This window comes from Corvus cornix, chromosome 2 (genome assembly GCF_000738735.6).
Source record: "Corvus cornix cornix isolate S_Up_H32 chromosome 2, ASM73873v5, whole genome shotgun sequence".
Taxonomy (NCBI): Eukaryota; Metazoa; Chordata; class Aves; order Passeriformes; family Corvidae; genus Corvus; species Corvus cornix.
The window spans coordinates 146,352,527-146,373,945 of record NC_046333.1 but is presented as its reverse complement, the minus strand read 5'-3'; the positions used below and the strand labels follow the sequence as shown (position 1 = coordinate 146,373,945).

Here is a 21,419-nt window from a genome sequence, read left to right as displayed (position 1 = left end):
GTGATGAGAGGCGATTTGCACCACACGCACAAGCAGACACACAGCTTATTCTTCAGTTCTGCCAGGAGCAGAAGGCAACATGTAACTTGTGATGAACTTCCCACCTCTCCGTGATGAGAAGCTGCACCAGAGAAATTTAAGACTCCCTGAAGAAAACAGAAAGGACATAAGGAAAGCTGAGGAAAGCACCCTTGGGAAGTCACAAAAGGAGTGTGACAGCTGAGGGAGGAAAAGCAACTGCTAAGTAAGCACAAGTGTTACCAGGCTCAGACACTTGGAGAGCTTAGAAAAGGCAACAGGAATGAAGCACCTCGGAGTGTGTGAGAGCTTGGGGGATCTGAGCAGAAGTGAATCTGTGCAGACCCTCCGCAGGCTCCCAGGACACCCAGTCTGTGGGCTGGTGAGAAATTGCCAACATGGTCTTCTGATCTCTGCATGGCTGTGTGTGTTCCACAAAGCTCTCAGTGCTGGATCATGGACTGTCCTTATCGCAGCTCCTGATTCTTCCACTAACAGTTTGATTCAATTTTTCTATTTGCCAGTAATCCTATTTCCTTTCTCCTCATCTTTTCTAACTCAGGATTGCCTGTCTATGCTTTGGGCTCCCCTTTGCCTTCCCAGTAACTTCCACACCCTGTTTAATCCATCCCATAGAGAAACCCAGACACAGACAATTCATGACCCTTGGATGACGCTTGGATCTCTCCTTGCAGCTCTCCTGCTACCTGCTGTTCCTTCCTGTATTTTTATGCCTCTTCTGATATTCTCAGCTTGTGCTGTACACTGTCCTGTCCTCTTTATACAGCTCCTGCCATACTTGTTTCTGTTCCTAGCTGATGTCTCTAAGCATTTCCCTCATGCTATTAACAATAATGACTATGTGGCTTTTTAATTTCTTGATGCATTTTTAAGAAAACCAATGTACGCTCTTAATCCTGGCATAGACAACGTGTTCTTATCAATAATTGGCCTATTAGGTTATGAGTACAGCTGAGTAAATTCCATGCTTATAAAACTGCTTGAGCAGGCAATGCATTTAGCTGACTGCAGACTGGTATTTATGTAGTTCCAGGAGAGTAAATAAAGCCTATTGGGTGGCCATCATTATAGCATTATTTTACCTCCCTCCTTCCTTTGCTCTCAATTTCATGCAAAAACCCAATCTCATGCACAGTCTTGTGCCTCCAAGAGGGTATTAAATTTCTTGAGCTGCTGCTGAAGTGAATGGCACTGGGAACGTTCCCTGCCCTCCAAGACCAGGCTCCAATTCGCAAAGTATAAACAGATAGGAGACTGTTTCTAAAGTCCATTCCCACCACGACTGATGATGTGCAGTGCAAGGCTGGTACTACCTTTGCCTGTCAATCTCCTGTTGTGGACTGTACTGATCACAGCCATTATGTGATAACTAAATTAACATATACACTAGTTGGGGAGTGTTTTTTTGAATGCTGGGCAAAGTGGAGAGTCCACATTTTTTTGTTCTGATATTTATGCTTGGAATAACTTTTCTGATTCAACTTTCATTATATGGTAGGTCATTTGCAAAACAAACTTCTACAGGAAATTTGTATTTTGAATTAGTTAAAAAGACAGCTATAGCCCCGTGTATCCCCAGAAGTCTACGTGCTTGTTGCTATTAGTGTTTAAATGCCAGCTCTGTGAAACACTCCACATGTGCATTGCTGTCTTTCACTTTTAACAGTTTAAGAGCATCAAATCATGAAATCACAGAATGGTTTGTGTTGGAAGGGACCTTAAAGATCCCCTGGTTCCAGGCTTCCTACTATGGGCAGGGACACCTTCCACTAGACCAGGTTTCTTCAAGCCCCATCCAACCTGGCCTTGCACACTTCCAAGGAGGGGACAGCCACAGCCTCTCTGGGAAAGCTGTGCCAGTGCCTCACCACCCTCACAGTAAAGAATTCCTTCCTGATATCAATAATCTAAACCTACTTTCTTTCAGTTTGAAGCTGTTCCCCCTTGTCCTGCCACTACCTGCCCTTTTAAACAGTTCCTCTCCAGATAATGTTCCTTTCCAGATGATCTCTCTTAAGATGCAGGAGTGGACCTCTTCAAACTTACATGTAGGTTTAGAATTAAGCAGAGCCTTGTAATCAATATGTTCTAGGTCTGGGTCTCCAAAATGTTTTCTTAGGCAAAAATTGATCAAGACATGGTTCCCAAAATAATTAAATCTTTCCATCCATTTAATAGAAACCCATCTCTTTCATTATTTAGGACTTGTTGCAGTGGGGATTCTTGCAACATGTGTATCAGACAACAAGGCCTGTGGAAAAGAATAGAAGGATTGATTCTTGGTAGATATTTTCAGAGATGTTTGTTTTCCAGTCGCGTGGCCAGAGCTCTGTCGAGGAACTGCTCAATCACGGGACCCGAGGGTCCTTCCTGGGCAGGGGAACACAAAACAACCAATGGGGAAGGAGGTTGACCAGGGAGTAGGGAAACCCCATAGGCCCTGCCTCTACCCCAGGGCCCCTCTCCCAGGACCACATGGCAGGGGGGAGGAACCCCAACAAGGACTTACCTGTCTTGATGCTCAAAATAAGCTGATATAGGCAGAAATTAAAGCCCATATAGGTACTAAAATTCTTTAAAAGCAGATTAGTAATGGCAGTCAATAACTTAATTATAAGAGACTGACTTGGAGATGTGGAGTGTTTCTGAAGGTAACGAGACCCTGGCAGCTGCCAGCACTTTGGAACAAGCCTTTGCATGTTCCCAGTGGACACCAATAACTTACTAGGTGATACCGAAACAATTGCCCAGTTTAGAGCTGCCAAGTACCAAACTGCAGACATACCATTTGCTTGGACAAATAAACTGAAATTAGGTTGTGTTGTCACGTAAGACGCTTGTAAATGAGTGTGTTAAGCCTGAGGAAAAATGAGAGTCAGTCAGTCCCTCTGGAAAGAGAAGCACAGCTGGAAAGAGTGTGAGCCTACAGAAATAACCAAGAAACCAGATAAATACATAACAGCATGAACAGCATCTTTGCTGTAGATTACAGACACTTGATTTTATGGCCCCAGTGTTTCCCAGCCCAGCACATCCTTTTATGAGGATTTCCTCTGTCTTTTACCATGTTGCACTAAAAGTGGAGGGTTTTTGGTTTTTTGTTTGTTTTTTGTTTTGTTTGTTTTTTTGTTTTGCTTGATTTGGTTTGTCTTTGGGTTTTGGCTTGATTTTTTTGTTTGTTTGTTTGTTTGTTTGTTGGGTTGGTTTGTTTTGTTTTTTTTTTTGATTGAAGATTTTTCTTCTGCCTTTCAACAGCAGGTGCCATCTCCCCCAGTCAGGGGAGAAGAACTGTGCTTCAGTAAAACTGGGATGGATGTGAGGAATGAGGCCTTTGAACACAGGGACAGGCAAAGTAATTTCAACAGAGTTTGGACTGAAGGAAAAGTCTGTGTATGCAAAGTGTGAGTGATTAGCTATTAGGACAGATGAATCAAGGAGGTGTGCCCAAGTGCTGCCTGCCAGCAAGTCCTTTCACTGAAAATATCTCTTTCACTTAACCAAAAATAACTGACTGGATTCCAGAAAATTTGTGTGTTAATTTCTGTATTACACCACAAAATCAGGGCAGATAATCCTAATAGTCCCCCACAGATTTTCTTGTGTTCCTCCCACTATGATCAGTCAGCCTGGCCTCTCATATCATGTGGATCGGGGATTTCACTGTGGAGATTTTCCAGCACCAACCCTGTCCCTTCTGATCTCCAAACTGATGCTTCTCACTCTCCCAGGCTGACACATGGAGGCAGTTGGTGCTTGGAACAGAGTAATCCAGATCTCCTCACTCCCACACCCCTGCTGTGGTGCCGCCTTTGCCGTCCCTCAGATAGAGCAGAGCCACAGGCAGCAGAGCAAACACACGGATCAGCTCTGCTGGCTCCAGAGAGCTGGTGGTTCCTCTTGGCTGCACAGGCTTAGAAAAGACAGGGAGAATTTTTCACAATGAATTATTTAAAATGAGCCTTTTTGACCTCATTTTCTATATGCATCTCCTAGCAGAAAGTTGAAGCTGAAGTAATTTGTCACGGCTGAGTGTAAATCCAAGGGGAGCAGATGGGGGTTTCCCTGCCACGTAGCCATGCAGACAATGTGTGCATGAAAATGGACTGCCTGGGATGAGGCAGGAAAAACCTCCACAAAGGAAAATGGAGCTGCAACTAGATGTTTCAAAATCAACCCCCTGAGTTTACTGGTGGGATTTTTGTTCTCCTGTGAAACTCGTCCAGGTTTCAGTCATCTTGGAGGCAATGTCTTCATCAATTAATTCAACATCTTCACTTATTTTTTTAGCTTTGAAAAAAATTGCTGTCCAATAAACTATTTCTCTTTCCGTGATCTGCTGGTAATGGCTTTGTGGCATACCATGGAAAGGGCTGAGGAATTTTCTGGGGCTTAGTAAGAGTGTGGAAGATTCTCTGTCATTTGAAATCTTCACACGCAGTTTAGTGCCTTCTTGTGTTTTCATGCATTTATGGACTTGGTGAAGAAATTATTATCGTATAATCCGTGGGTTCCTAATGGTGATAGAATAGCTTTCCATCTTCCAGGGAAGCCCCTTTTAGTTTTCATTACTGTGCATAACTGCAGAGCCTGCCAAAGAGCAGTATCGATTCCTGCGCATTGAGCAGATCAGGGCTGGGTTTGTTGTGCAAATAACAACCCAGCAGCAGCACTGCAGGCAGCAGGAGCAAAATGAGACAATGGTCTGTGTCAGGCATTTGAATTTATTCATTCTGCCTGGTGTTTGCGGTGTAGCATGACGAGCTGCCTTAGTTTCCATGCACGTTTTCCATATGAGCTTGATGCACTGTGGGGACTTCTGGCTGTCAGCTCTCAGTGGAGCATGCCCTTGGAAAGGTTGGCATGAGCTCTTAAAGATGAATTATTTAGACAGCTTCACAAACATCTTTGAGCCAAAGCTAAAGATACATCTGCTTGTCATGGGCAGCCATGAACCTGTGACGAGAGCCAAGGGGTTTCCCCGTGACACAGCCCAGCCTGTTGCTCACTGCTGCAATGCTGCGCAGCAGAGAGGGCAGCAACAGTAGGAAAGGGAATTCTCTCCCCATAGGAGGGCTTGCTTTTACCACAGGCTGTATCACAACACGAGCTTCAGCTGAATCAAAATGTTGCACACTCACACCTGGGTTTTGCTGAGCTTCTGGCTGATCCAAGTGCAGGACTGGTCTGGTGCGGTTGGTACTGGGAGCTGTCACTTGTGCCATCCCTGAGGCAGTTTGCATATACAGATGATGTCTTTTAATCTGAAAATAGACTCTAGAGGGGTTTGCAGCAGTTTAAGCCCTGCCTCGAGCCAATGCAGATGACTGCATTATGGATTTTTCACTGATGTGGTCACATTGTAGGGAGTTTCCTCAATGCAAACATGGCCCTAATGCCTTAGGCAAATAATTTAGCATCCCATTCTCCTTTGGCTGCCAGAATGACAAGGTGCTGCCTGTCTGCCTTGGGTGATGAATGTTGCCTTATCATTCTAGTTTTAGCTTCCAAATAACATGAGGTTAGAACAAGAATTTCCTTTAGGTTGGATTCCTCTGTTCTGGGTAGCTGTGAGATTTCTGATACCTTCCTCTGAACTCTCCTGTGGGAGATGAGATGCTGTAACTGCGGAGACCTAAGGCTGAGCTGAACTGGCAGTTCCTCCCCTCCTGCTGGTGTGGGAATTAATTAATATTTTTATGCTACGTGCAATCATGCAATGGTAAAGCAAAATGTGACGGTTAAGTGATTCATCACTAAGCTTGTTTTAAAGGTATTTATTGGTGCAAAATCTCTTTTTGACTGCTCAGTGCTGTATTGTGCACTGCTATGAAGCTTGTCTGGAGGAATTGTAGTAGTACTAGTAATAATAATGATGATAATAATTTCTAGTTCTTGTGTAACCCCCCCTTTGCAAGGTTTCTGGAAGTGCTTTTCCAAGGAGAATAATGTGTTAACAGAAAGAGAAAATTATTTTACTTGGGTCCTTTGAAACTCACGTGATGCAGGTAGGAGTGGAGGTGGATTTGTTAGGCTTTGTATCCTGGCAGGCACCACCTCTGAGGACACCAGCTGTTGTAGGTTACTCCTAGAAACTGAAATGAGGAGTCTGAATTGCCGGTACAGTGGGTTTGGGCTGTTTGTGCAGGCTGCAGTTGGAAACTGAGGAAAAGGATTATAGATGCCTCACCTGAAGGTTTTGGGAAAAGAGTAACAGCCTCATTTGCACACCTCAGTCTCTCTGCCCCAGTTTTCTTCTCTTTTGCATGGGTTCTTCCATAGCTTGAGTAATTAACATCCTGGGTGGGAGGCATTAAGTAGAGCAATGATGACTCTGATGCCTGACTCAGTTTGACATTGAGTGTCAGGAAATGGTGTATTTTCATTGGGAAACAATGAAATCTAAGTCAAAATTAGTCTTAGGTAGGAAAATTAGGAGCACGTCTCCACCAGTGCAAGGACTCAGGGTTTAGCTCTGCCAGTGCTCCTGGACTGAAAAGGGCAGTAGATTTCAGGAATATTTCCAGACTAGCAAAACATCAGAGGAAGAATAAGGCCTAATCCTCATTCCAGGGATAAAAGCTTTATCCCAGAGACAAGTACCTTCAAAGCAGAAAATAGCTCGGGGCTGAAAAAGGGGCTTTCCCCAAAGCCGTTGGGAGCCTTGAAACTACAATTTTGAATGAGGTGGAAAAATTCTCTATATCATGTCTAGAAATGCTCAACTGTGACCTTCCAAAAACCAGCCCATTTTGTTTTACTTTTAAAAGAGAAATCATCTGACTTACTTGGGGACATGATAGTTCTTCATTCATCATGGCCCAACAGAGATATATTACTGGTGTGGGTTACAGGAAAAGAGGGTTCCTTGTAGGTGGGAAGATGAGCATCAGGCAAGGGAAAAGGGGACAAGCACAAGACGAGTTGTGGACAACCACAAGACGAGTGCTTGGACCCAGACTAGTGGCCCACACCTCACTGGGACTGTTGCAATGGCTCAGTGTCTGGCCCAAAGGAGGGTTGCCTGAGCTGATGGCTCCCTGAAGGAGAATCAGGACCTTCTGGACATGAATCAAAGTTAATTCAGACATTAATCTCCTGGAGAAATGTAATTATGAAAAGAAAGAAGACTGAATTCCCTGAGCTGGGACTAAGACAGAGAAATTCTTCTGGGGGATATTATTCTGGGTACAATTTGAGAAGAATGTCTGAATTCAACTTTCAGCCAGATTTTGCATTTTTCACTTTTATTCAGTGCTCACTTTGGTACTTTGAATGTTGCATATTAAGTGCTATGTACAGGCTGGGAAATGCATCATGAGTCAGCATTACCAACAGGTATGTTGCAGAATTCATGTGGAGTTCTCATGGTTTTTTTCAAGAGCTGTTGCTCCTTGCATGAGTAGCACATTCTGGCTAGATACATTTCCTGGAAGTTCACAGAGGAAAAGAGGAGTAGATTTGAGGATTCTAATTTCTTGGGAAGATAAACAGTTTGTGGCTAGTATCTTAGAGCTGCTTTCCTATTCAATAGCAAAACACATGAGCCAACTCTTGCTCTTAAGAAAAAAAAGATTAAATAGTTGCTGGGAAGATTGAATATGTTATTTTCAAAACCATTTGGTTTTGATATTTTGAGGAACAAGAAGTGTACATTTGAGAACAGTTTAATTTTGTTAGAGAATATTTTTGTTTGTTTGATCTTGCTTTTTATATTAGGTTATTACCAATCTTTTGTTATGCATTATTAAAACAGATAAGGAGATAGAATTCTTGCTCTAGGGTATTTTCTGTCCTCGCGACTAAAGGCTTTACAGCCAAAGAAACTACAACTAACAACACAGACAAATGGTGGAAGGAAAACGTTATTGTCTCCAGTCCTGAGGTGGGTAGAAAATTACAAGGAGATTAAAGCTTTAGGTTAGCAAAACTCTTAAATGCATAAAACATGCCTAGATCCAGCCCGTGAAGGAAATGAGGATGTCTTTAAAAGAGCCATGGAATCCAAATAACACAAACAGTCAGGCGTGAATTTGTTAGATAAAGATATGCTTTTGGACATTTGAACTTCAATGTGCAGCCTGGGATTAAAAACATACTTCAGATGGGACTGGATTGGGTTGAAGACATTTGGCCAGGGATTAGATGAAAGCTGATGGAAGATTTTAAGTTCTGATGCTGTTTTAGAAAATGACAGTGTGAGTACTTCTTCTAGGACCTCCTATTTTCCTGGCTCATCTGCCAATAAAACTGACAATCGTCCATCTCAGTAATGTTTTTATCCTGATCTAACACTTCCTGTTCTCTGTTGTAGATGGAAGGATGTAGTTTCATACTTTTGAGATTTGATTCAATGTGACTTTAAAATCACTATTGATACAGATATTTCCCTTTTTCAGAATAAAATAATCTTGTCCAAGCAGCCAAAAGTGTAGGTCAGGCTTACAGATCTTTTTAGTTTGTCAATCCTAGATATGAGTTCTATCTACTCTTCTCTTCCAAAGCCTTTAAATCTCTCTGAACATGGTTTAAAAAAGGGTGCATTGTTATTCTTTTGCATCCATCAAATGACAAAATTTCCTCTGGATGCTATCTGCTCTTGCAGTCAGAGTCTGCATTGAATTTTGCCTTTGTCATTAGGTCTGTTGACTTATTTTCTAAGCTTTTATCTTCTGTGCAAAAAATATATCAGCTGCACAGTCTCTGTTGTGGCACTGGCTGAGTCATTCCTGCATTCACGAATAGTCTCAGTCCTGCTGTGTATTGATAATATCGGTCAGTGCTCATTGATGACCGCTGCTGAGGCCCCTGGATCTATCTCCTACTGGTGTTCTCCCACTTCCCTTTCAGGCCCTGCACAATATGTTGGAATTTGCCTCTCCCTGTGCACTTTGGGGTCTGACCTCTGATCGATTTTCTTCTTCAGGGGATGGTACTGCCGTGGTCCCTGGGTGACACCCGTGTCTAGACAGATGATGGGGGCAGGTGTCAACAGCACTCAGATGTCATGAGGTGGTGATGCTGAATGGGGGAAATGGTGCACCTAGGAGGCATCTCCTGGACATCTTGTCACGTGCCATGCTTCTTTCCTGCCTCCAGTACTGCTTCTCTTGGGGCCCTTTCCCTTGGGTACTGGGGACAGCTGGCAGATTGGCAAAGCACTTCTGCTTATTCTGTGGTACCTGCGGACACAGGAGAGGTCATACCCAGGCACTGCAAGGGTGTGAGGCGCAGGCATCCTTTGGAGAGGAGGAAGCAGTTGTGTGAGCCCTGTGCACTGTGTTTGACCTGTAAAGGTCTAAGAGGGCTGTGCGATGGAAGTGTTTCATTTTCTGCTCGACCCCTCAGACCTGAGGCCAAATGAGACCTGTCTCAGCATGGCAATGCCCTGCTGGTGCACATACCCCTCACAGGCCCTTCTGGGCTCAGGTTGAGTGATGCAGCTCCTGCTTGAGTTCCACACTGTTGCACGCCTTGCTGTTGCTACCTCTGCTACTCTTGGTTAAGCTCCTGCTGCCAGTGACACTTCCCAGATTGTCCTGTCATCACAGAGAAATATGGTCCTGGGCATATCCCCTACAATATTGCCTCAGGAGACACAGTCCCGCAATCTTCTTAGCTTTGCCTTTTGAATATCTACTCATCATCTTGATTTTTTACCCTATCATGTGACTTGAGAGCTCCCATCATAGTATGTGGCTTGGGCTTGTGGCAACTCTTTTAAGATCATTTATAAGTTTTCACAGCTTTTATCTCCTTTCCAGAACTATAATAAATTCCTGAAGATGGAGTAAGTAAGTGAAGAGAGTTAATTTCAATGTGTCCTTCCCAATAACCTCATTTGCAAGAAAATAGCTCAAATATTGCCATTAATCATTCTTTTATGCAATCACTTAGCCAGCTGACTTTATTCTGTTTTCCCGGTCAACAATTTTATTACAGGACTGCTCAGCTGAGCAAAGGGTTGTTTTATGGCAGGCTGCAGTCTGGGGCAGGATGAGGAGGGGAAAGGTGGGGAGGGGGGTTAACTTATTGCTGAATCACCGCTAATTTGTCTTGCTGTTTGAAGGGCAGGATGGTGAAGGGGGTGGTTAAAACTTCTCCATCCTTTAGAGCTCCAGTGAATGATCTTTGCTTGATAATGAGCATTTCCTACCTGCAGATCAGACACCTGAGCAAATATTTAACAACTTTGAAGGGTTTAATAGAATCACAGAATAGTTTGGGTTGGAAGTGGCCTTAAAGATCAACTGGTTCCAACCCCTTTGCCACAGACAGGGACACCTTCCACTGTGGAAACTGTGGGTGGGAAGAGACTCAGAAAGGTCATCAAAACCAACTCCTAACTCCACACAGGTGAACATAAAAGTTAAACCAAATATCTAAGAGTGTTTTCCAAACACTTTTTGAACACTGACAGGCTTGGGGTCATGACCACCTTCAAAGGGAGCTTGTTCAGTGTTTGACTATCTTCTCAGTCCAGCTCATGCTTCAGAAGAACTGTATGAGAATCTAAGCAGATGTTGTTTTGAGTTGTAGATTGCTAGCCACAGTGGTTGAAAGATTTCATAGGTCTGGGTTGGGAGAAAACACACAGAGAAACACACAAGCAGGGCTGCTTTGTTCTTCATGTGATCTTTAAATGCCATGCAAGAACTAACTAAGATTGCTAGATGCTGTCTGCTTTTTCATAGTGAAACTTTTTGGTAGTAGGATGTTTCTTCCAGAAATAAAGACCTTTGGTTTGTTAAGGTATCCCAGTTTAGGTAAGTACAGTTGCTGATGTCGTCCACAATTAATACAATTAAATTGTATTTCAACAGAGCATCTTACAGTTACTTTGCAAAGAAGGACAAGACTTTCTATCTAAATTTGTCCTATTCCTTGTCCTACATCAAGATTTCACTTCTTTGCTATTTGAGGTGCCTTTACCTGCTCGGCCACTTCCTTCCCTGGCCGTGTTTCAACAATGGCCAACCCAAATTCAGATCAAGTTGCTCAAAACCCTGTCCATCCTGGCCTTGAACGCTTCCAGGGATGGGATTTGCCTCTCCAGCTGGAGGGACATCATTGCAGTTAGGGATAAAGCTTGGGTAAACTGGGTGTAAAGTGTGAAGAGAGCTGTGCCAGCAGCAGCCCTTGCACAGAGCATCTGAGGCCAGGGGAGCTGGCTGTAAATAGGTAGCTTTTTGTTTTTTCCCTGGGTGCAAACACAGAGGTTTATTTTCTCTCATCTATTTGCATAATTCCAGCACATATTTTGACAAATGTCTTTCCCTCTTCTCATTTTAATTAGATTATTTGTGGGAAATGCACAAGATTTCCCAGGCTGTTGCCATATGACGTATGAACGGGATAACCTCTGCATCTCAGTTCTCCTGCTGGCATTTGAAGCTCCTTCCTGGTTTCCATTCAGCCACAGATGCAATTAATTTTTAGCATCTGGCTGTAAATAGCATTTTGTCTGGCTGTGACAGGGAGACAGGGAGCCCAATTAACACAGCCTTGAATATCTGTTAGTTTACTTTTTTGGACCCATATTTATTTTGTGTTAGAAGGCTTAAAGCTTTGAGCAAAAAGAGAAAAATAAATTCTAGATGCAGTATTGTCTTATTTAATATTAATGTGGTGAATACAATATGATAAATACTGTTGAATGCATTAAACAACTCTTTCCCTCCCAGTCATATGATGGTGGTAATGACATGTGCAGAATGCAGTGAAATACTTCCTCCAGTGAATTGCTTTCAGAGTCATTTGGTCGGAATTCTTAGTCAATCAACAGATAACAAGGAGAATAGGATCCTGTCTGTAGGAGTAGGAGAATATTCAGGAGGTAGCTTAATTTGGTAGACACTGTACTGTATCTAAATTTAAAAGAGGTTTTTGAAAAAATTAGAAAGGTTTTGGTAAAGTATTGCAAGACATATTTGAGGTTTTCAGAATGTCTTTTTGAGAAACACACCTCAGAAAATGGAAATATTTAATTTATCCAGGGAAAGATTTTTGTTAAGCTCCTAACTTTATTAAGAGTACTTTGTGGAAAGCTACATGGGAAAGACATTGCTGAGAGTTGGTTGCTGTGGCAGAAAAAGCAAAAATGAGACAGTGGTTAGAAACTGAGGGAACTGCTACAAAAAAAAAGACACAGAGAAGATATCTTGTACTGAAAAAACTTAGTGGATGTGATACTGGTGGCTTGTCCACTGGTTTTAAAGTCGGTTTGAAAGTTTGTTTCTTCCACAACAGCATGCACAATGTCAGATAGAAGTTGATGTTTTAAGCAAGCTCTGTGGGGAGGAGCCTGCACAACCTTGAGGTTCCCTCAAGGCTTAAAAACTCCATGTGTCTAAAATATTGTTTCTCCCAGAATCTGTTTTAGCAGACCAATACAAAATTTTGGTTGTGATGCTCTGAAAAGAACGTCTGTGGAAAGAGAAACTTCCCTTTTCCTTCTTTGTATGTTTTCCTGAATGAATCAAATGAGTTTTGGACTATAGTGTGTCCACTTCAACACTTAAAGCTGTGGGTCATCAAAAAGCCTGGCGTTGGAAAGGGCGTTTCAGTACTCTGACTTTTCTTCTTCAGCCCCAAAATTTTTCAGGATCCATGGCAGGAGAACACAGGTTATCTACTTTTCAGCCTTTCTCAAATATTATGCAAAAATTCCAATAGGTTCAATTATTATAAACAAGATTGTTATTTCTATAGGCCCACTGACTCTTCTGAGGATGCTTTTCAGGATCTGAATCCAAAGAGCTTCAAGAAAATTTCTGCCACTTGAAATGGAATCCCAGTAAATTGTGTCAAGACCATCATAAGGGCTCAGAAGGAACCTCTCAGGCTTTGAGGAGTCAGGTTCCAAGTGCAAAAGCATCGCAAGATTTCCAAAAGTCAGGAGATAACAAAATGTGTGGCTGTTCCTCACCAGTGTTTGAGCCATCAGGCTGCTTGGGCTTTTCAAGAAGCTGTGACAAAAGCAGCACAGTGCAGTTTAATCTCAGAACAAGGTTCATGCCCATATGTTTGCATTGCCATCAGAAATTTTAAAGTGTAATGGAAGGTGCTGAAGTCACCTCTTTGGCATGGGTAAGAAACTGCCTGTGCTTCAGGATCTGACTCTTTAATTGCATTTTCAAGTCACAGAGACATTTTTCCATTTTGGACATATATTTGGACACTTGCAGCATGACCCTGGATACTCTTAAATTTTGTGACACTGATAGACCTAGTGCGATATTTCTGAAATGAGCAACTTTCATGCAGCAGAAGGAATGTTTTATGGAGTATTTAAAATTGAAGATCATTCTAGGAATAAAATCTTGTTTGAACCTTTCTCAGCTGTGGGTGAAAACAGCAGCTTGCTGCAAGTTGGTTGCAGAGAGGTGGTTTGTGCAGGAATGTAATAGAGTTACTGCAACATCTGCCCCACTTCCCACTCACTGCTTGAAAGCTTCTAATCAGAGACTGAAAGCTGAGTCTTTTCTAGGTGACATTTGCTGGGAGAGGAGATAGATGGATGCATTCTTAAACACAACTGAGTGTCAACAGTAGTGTTATGAGAAAAATAAAAGAATTCAAAAATAACAAATTGTATGTTCTGAGATTGTTAAATTCTCTATCACCTACTTGTCTGCCAATTGCTAATTCTTTTTCTGGGCTCGTTAACTATTCCTTGGTCAATTAATGAAGTTAATTTACCTGACACAAAAGAACCTGTATTATGCTCATTGGTTTTATACCAACGGTTATCAGTAGCTGAGCTGAGACAAAAAACAACCCAAAACTTGTTGACTATGACAAGTTTCAGTGTATTGATCTATAACTGAAACTCAGAGTTAAAATTATGTTCTCGGGGGTTTTTTGGTTGTGGTTTTGGGTTTTTTTTTTTTTGTTTGGTTTTTTTTGGTTTTATTTTAATTATTGAAACTGCTCAGGAATATTTTGAATGGGAATCATCAAAACAAGAATTTTCAAGTTCTTGGACCAAACAAAAAAATATTATTGATTCTTCACCGAGCATTTCAGATACTGATTTGCTAATGACTTTTAGTTGAAACTGATGTTTTTGAATTTAAATTTCTTTGGATAACTTGAGGGAAGCACATTTGAGGGAAACATAAAATGCTACCATATCACTTTTATTTTGCTTGTGTCAATGTTCCCAAAGCAAAGGGTTGTGTCTTAAATTTCCTCTTAAGACCTTAAAAGCAAATCACGCAGAATCCCACCAGTCCCGAGCTGAGGTGTCCCAAAGATAGCCAAACCACAGCTGAAGGTAAAGTTGCCAGCTGATACATCACCATTGTTATTGGGTTTCAAGCTGTGGTCAAAAACTCTAAAATCTGATCTTTGGCTGAAAAAGCAATTCACAGAAAATAACTGAAACACCTTGTCGTGGGTTGGGTTTGTAAGCGGGCAGAAACACCAATTTAGTGTAGTGGTTTGGTCTAAAATACTCATTACTGTTTATCTTCTGTGAGATAAGAATTAGGAGAAATGCAAAGCAGGCACCAAACTTGAAAGAATATAAAGAAGTTTATTAACAGACCTAAAAGAAGGGAAAAAAAAATTATACCACCTTCAGAACTCTCCTCCTCCCCCCCACCTTCCTCCCTTCTCCCACTGACAATGTAAAAAGACAACCCTTAAGATGTTCAGTCTGTTTTCCACTTCCATAATAACCTTGTTCAGTCCGTTTAGAAAGAGAGGTCTCTTCTTGCTCATGCTGTGAAAACAGTATCACAACGAGACAGCCACCCACTTCCAAATATTGTTCAGTCCATTTAGGAAGAGGAGTCTCTCTGCCTGCGTGTGAGTCCTTTCCCCCGACTTGCAGCTTTTCCCGCAACTGCTTTCGAGGGTCCACTCTTGAAGTTTTTTGGGGTACAATTTGAAGGTTGAGCCGTTCAGAAACAAAAACAGAGGCCCTTCTCCTTCCCTGGGAGCAAAGGGTCTTCATCATCTTCATCGTTAGGACTGTCTCTGGGAGCATCTCTAGGGACTGAGGTTTTCTCCTTTCCCGTTTGGAGCAAAAGTCCTCATCTGGTTCATCTCTAGGGACTGAGGTCTTCTCCTTTTCCATTTGGAGCAAAAGTCCTCATCTGGTTCATCTCTCCCTGTCCAAACTTCTCATGAAATTACAGCTGCCTCAGCATCTGCCTATCTCAGCGCAGGTGCTTCTGCTCACGAGTTGAACACTCCACCCCCCAGATCTTCATGGAATTACAACGGGATACTCTGATATATCATAGCTTCACAACAGAATTTCAGCTTTAAGCATCTCCTCTCTCTCTTCCCTCAGGTTTTCAGCTCTTCATAGCAATAAAAAGGGTTAATCTCACCTCGGCCTTGCAGCTTTGCAGCTGGAATGTTGAATGTTGCTTATCGCAGTGGAGAGGGGGGAGAGCCGAGCCGCTCCAGCTGCCCACGGCAAGGCAGTGGGGGGGGTTCCACGGCTGGAACAGGTCCATGGCTTCAGGATGGCCGTGGCCTGGCCCCCACTCGGGGCCTGCAGCCACCTGTCCCAGCACCGGAAACAAGAGAGAGTTTGGAGGGGGAGTTTGTCTATTCTTAAATGTGGATCACAGAGGTGATCACAACTTTAAGTGGCTTAAAGAATTGTCCATATTCAAACTGGCCAGCTGATAGGTTCTATCAGTTCCCAGAGGAAACTGTAAGCACCCCTCAGCAAGGACATCCCTTCCGGGACTATGCTTGCTAACCTATGACACACCTTGACTCTGCTTTTTTTTGCTGGTAGGAGGGAAACTTTCCCAGTGTGAGCCACTTCTGATGCTTTATTAAGTCCATGTGGCTTGAGAGAACCTGGCAGAGATGTGTAGGGTGGAATGATTGCTTTTATGTCTGAGTTTTTGCTCATATACACTGTCATATTGATTACCTATGTCAATCTATAAAATACAGCATCTAATATTTTATTTTGGCATCCCCAACTTACTGCAGCTGAGACAACTGTATTAAATACTGTTTTTTGCGAGAAGAAGGAGCCCACAGACAGGATGTGGAAGATCTGCCCTGGAGAGGCAAATTCCTAACAGCTCCTCAGAAATCAAATTTGAGCCAAACTTAAGGGCTACATCTACACTGGTGTTCCAGGTAGTGGTCACCAGGTCACAAAGTGTGATACTAAGCTGTCTGACAATAGAAATGTACTGAAAGTGGTCAGCTGAACAAGAACATTGAATTTTTTGGCAGTATAAGCTTTTTGTATGTCAGTTGGGTGAAAGTAATACCCACCCTCCCCCTCCAGTGCCTACCTTCCTGCTCCATTCAGTCACAAATAAAGCATTGAGCAGATGCAAACAACTGCCTACATACACATCCTGTTCAAGATTTACACTGTAAAGCATTAACATATTTTAATAAATCAGCAGATTAGATTTTCTTCCCTCCTCTTCCCAATAACTGACTCTGAGATCTAACTATTAGCTCTGAGATGGTGGAGATAAAAACCTCACTTTAAAAAATGCAGGACTAAGTCTGGGATGTGTTTCTGTTTGGGTACCCTACCCTCTTTACTGCCTGTGAAATTGTCCAAATCTAAATACAAACAGGGATGATAAGAGTAAACAGAAGGTTCTTGCTGATATCAACTAGAATACAATGGAGGCACATTGATATCAAATAAACCTCAACACACTATTTTAAAGGAGTCTCTTTCCACTGTATTATTTCTCCCTTAATATCTAGGGAATGTTGTTTCCCTGAATATTCTCCCATCCTTTGCTAGAGCATGCCATCTGCCTCCCCATGTGAAAAATGGATGCACAAGTGGAGAAGCATTGAAACAGTAACATTCAGAAAGTTATAGTGCAAAGGAATGCACATGAGAATGACTTTTAATTCATGAAAGGCGAGAAGGATGTTCTTTGAAGAGTGGGCACTGCGCAAATTTGACACAGGTTCGTTCTTACTGAGATAATCTGTGCAATTGAATGTTGATGTTTAAGCACTCATATAGAGTAGCCCTTAATGCAAACCCAGAGGTCCTCAGGCTCATTAATGAAAAAAACATAGTAAAAAATATTGCCAGCCAAGCGCTGCAGCTTTACATCACAGTGCTCTTGACTGCAGCCTGGAAGAGCAGCCTCCAGTGTTCAGCTCTGCCAGTTCCCTGCCAGCTTGCCCAGAGTGTGTCTTGGTTCCCCCAGTGTTGGTGGGAGACTGAGCTTTTGTTTCATGAATGCTTCAGATGTGCTGATGGAAAGAGCTCTGTGAGAGCCCACAGAGGAAGCCTTGGCCTGCTGCAGGAAGGTGGAAGTTGTTTGCTCAGCCTTAGTTGGCTGTGCAGCAGCCCTTGCTCATGCTCCCATTTCAGCAGCTGCTCAGCTCACGTTTGGTGCAGTGCTGCTGTTACTCAGCTCCTGTTTGGCTCAGGATGGGCAGAACAATGTCATACTTAGCTGGGAAAGTACTGACAAACCCACACTGCTTTGGGCCATAGTCCTCTGCATGTTGGCTTTGCTTAGTGTGTTATGAATGTACAGCAACCTGCAAACAACCACACATGTTTATCTAAAGTTTTCACTGAAAAGGTGGTCAAGCATGGGAAGAGGATGCCCAGGAAAAGAGTGGAATCACCATGCCTGGAAGGGTTCCAAAGACATGTAGAGGTGGCACTCTAGGAACTTGGTTTGATTGTGGATTTGGCAGTGCTGGGTTAATGATTGGACTTGATCTTACATGTCTTTTTCAATGCTAATGATTCTATGATTCTCAGAACAGGTAACTTCCCTGGGTTACCCGACACTTCTAAACCCACAAACAGATAACATTTTTTTCATGTATGTTACTGCTAAGTCTTTTTCAGTTCCCTGTTCTAGTGGTTCTAAGGTGGTTGAGAATTTGTCCTTCCTCATCCCTCTTCCCTTTCCCTACTAGACTTAGGAGAGACTCGCCTTTGACTGAAGTGGCAGCTGGAAGGGATGCTACTGCTGTTAATTACTGAGTCCTGACTGCCTGAAGAAGAAGTCACAAGCTGTGTTTTGGGGTGATTGCATCATCAGGAGCAGCATCAGCCAGCAGTGTCTGTGCACAGGAGCCAGGATGCTGTGCGGCAGGAGCCGGCAGTGGGAGCACAGAGCTCACACAGCCCTCTCAGTCCTGGCGCAAAATCCTCCTTAGATTTTCTATTCATTGAGTCTCTTGTTTCTCCTACTACCTGCCAAGATGCAGGAAAACAGCTGAGATCTGAAGTTTCAAGGCACCAGAAACTTGTTTTTTTGAAAAGAAAAGAAGAAATTGCTGCACTCCTGTATTCCATAATGACAGTAAGTAGGCAGATCCTTCTGCATCAGATATAGGCAGCGCTGGTACTGATGTCTGTCATTAACAATAATTAGGCAGTACTGGCAAAATTTTGACCATTGTCCCCATCTGAAAATCTGATACTAGAACTTTTAAATTTTCAACAAAAAAACCAAGCTGTTTCAGAAAATGAAATCAGGAAATATTTTTTGTGTGTGCTAAAAAGGGATGCTACAGTGAAACTTGTCACATCTTTATGACTGTGGGTTTAGCACTGGTAAGAAGTATTGCCTTTACGTTTGGGATATTTTATTTGATGTTCCTCTAGAAGTTTCCATATATGAAGAAACTGTGAACTTTGGTAAATTCTGGTCTCTTACAAGAAACTCATTGAAATTTGGCAGCTGACTTCTTCCCAGATTCTCCCAGCTCTGATTCTGCTTGAGGTGAAGGGTCTTAGCTGGACTTCCCTAGAGAAAATTTCTTCCCAAGGAATGTCAGGAGGCTGGAAGAGGAGAGTTGCCTTACTTTCCTCCTTGATGCCCCAAGGAGGAGGAGGAGGAGTGGGTGTGTATGTGGGAGGAAATAGGACAGCACTTCTGCAAGTCAGATGTGCTCATCACGTCTAGCTGTAGACAAAGCCGGTGAGAGCTGTGCTGTGGACTGAAAAAAACCTTGAGAATAGAAAAATGGAATATGGTGTCCTTATTCTGAGATGTCAAAAATTAAATTGTTCTTTTGATCCAGTCCTCCCGGCCTCCTCCCTCAATAAAATAAATCCAGGACTGCTCTGATGTCACAGCAGATTTATGAAAAGGAATTTGTGTGTGTCTGTGAAGTGTGCAGGGATTTGTCATGTTGGGAGTGAGGAAACCAATGGCCTTATTTTCCCAGCAGGGTTTTGAAGTGTGCAGCAAGGTTATACACAGTGCAGATACAGGGTGCAGCTAGGAGGAAGTATATTCAGAGGTTTGCCCAGTGTGCCTCATTCTCTCTGTGCATTGAGTTGTGAAACCTGTAAAAATAATAATATATGTTCACCTATAATTAAAGACTTCATCATAATGCATGAGCACAGGGGAGGCAAATGAAGGTTTGTGCATGTGCAATTATTGAATAACTTTCTAAATTACAGCATCTTGCTAAAGCAGCAGAGGTTCAGGCTAATTTAGGGAGTCATGGAAGAGAGCTGTAATACTCTTCTGTGCAGAAGTTACCCCCTGTAACAAGATTTTATTTTCTTTACCAAGACTTGGTGTATTTACTTCAATTTTTATTTTCTGGGTTCAGGAAAGGGAAGGGGGAAAATAATTCTTAGGGGTTTTTGCAGGGCAGAGACCACTTGCTGCTTTGCACTTGTACATTACATGGCACCTGGGCCACCATTCTTGGCGTCTGTTTGGTCCTACCCTATGAAACATAAGGAATAATGTTTTGAGCTCCAGATTGCAGTGGGATTTTATGTTTATGCATATATATAAAATCATGTGCTTTAAAGAGCATTGTTATGTTTTCATTTAAGGGCCACATTAATAGAGAATTCTAATTTTTTTCTATGGAATTTTCTAACAAACTTTTTCTCAGGATATGTGTATAAAATTTGATAGTGAGGCCATTCCAGAATCTCAAAAGCTGAGATGCCTTTACCTCGAATAAGGAGTATTTGGATTTGATTTCTATTTTTGTGTGAAGTCATTGGAGAAAAGAAATAGGGTTGAAATCTTGACTACACATAAAATTAATTTCTCCACAGCTTTCTATGACGCTGGAATTCTGCCTTATGTGTAGGAAAGAGCATTTAGCTGTAAACATTAGGCCTTCATTTGCTGCATTTCATTCTCTTGAGAAGGTTCATAGAGATATTTCTTAGTCTCATCTGCACATTTTTATCTATGGCTTCTGAAGTTGATGCTCTTATGCAGAAGCAGTACCTGCCTCCTATTTTTCATGCACAGAAACCTCTACAAGGCTGAGATATGCCTGAAAGGATAAACTAAGAAAGTGCATTCACAGTGGAGGGAGCTGGCCACTTGACTCCCTCTAACTCTTTATAATCCCCATCTATACAGAGCACACCATAAAATCAGTTACTACATTCCTGGACTTTCAGTGGACATTGGAGAAGTCAGACTCTGCTTCCAGTAAGAGTATGGAACACTACTTGTTTTCTGGACCATTTAAGAGCCCCAGGTAAGGTTGTGGCAGCATAAAAGAGCTTTGTTTACCTGCAGTGACCTTTCTTGAACTCTAAGAGGAAATCACTGTGCTGAAATCTCCATTTTAGTGCAGGTGAATTGGGTGCAAATTCTGTAACAACACAAAAACGTTTATTTGCTGCTGCAGCAACCCAAGTGCCCCATCCCTGGAAGTGTTAAGGCCAGGCTGGATGGGCATTTGAGCAACATGGTTTAGTGGAAGGCAGGGACTTGGAACTAGATGGTCTTAAAAGTCCTTTCCAACACAAACCATTCTGTGATTCTATGAAATCTATCGTGGGTAACTTTCCACAATGCTTTCAATCTCTGGCATCCACCTGTAGAGTTCTTTTCCAAATCAGTTGAGAGAGAAACCTCAGAAAACCCTTCTGGGAAAAGGCAGTCATGTGGGCAAACTCTGGTGTACCACAAAGATAGTTTGCCATCTCCAATATGGGAACAAGGCCAACATGAAAAAATAATGAAATATGGAATCAACTTACTTCAGTCCTTGTAAGGCACGTTAGATGTTTCATACAGGCAGTTTAGTTACATTACCCTCTGTTCCTATTTTCAAATTATGGACAGGATGAGCAGCCTATGGCAGAGAGGAAAATGACATTAGGATGCTTGGGAGTGCTGCTTGGATTCATTGCAGTAGTGCCCAGTGACCTTTCTCAAGGATAAAGGCCTTATCCACTGGTCAGTGTGAGAACAGTGTAAAATACATAACACAGCCTCTGTCCCAAGGAATCTCACAAGCCAAAGATAACCAAGTCAAAGCAGGGAGGTGAAGAGAAAATGAGAATTTAAGTTAAGCAGAACCTTTCCCTGACAGCTGTCCTAGATTATGTAGGTAGGCAGTTCCATTGAGGTAATTTTAAGAGTCTTTATATTATATTGCTGGATGCTTTGTTT

At 42.4% G+C, this 21,419-nt stretch overlaps 2 protein-coding genes across 4 annotated transcripts in view; both read left to right on the top strand.

Annotated features, from left to right (window-relative positions):
- The window catches only part of KCNQ3 (potassium voltage-gated channel subfamily Q member 3), a 203,934-nt gene that overhangs the window by 32,899 nt on the left and 149,616 nt on the right, over positions 1-21,419 (top strand). The window lies entirely within an intron of this gene.
- The window catches only part of DNAAF11 (dynein axonemal assembly factor 11), a 255,970-nt gene that overhangs the window by 121,415 nt on the left and 113,136 nt on the right, over positions 1-21,419 (top strand). The gene's annotated exons all lie outside the window — the stretch shown is intronic.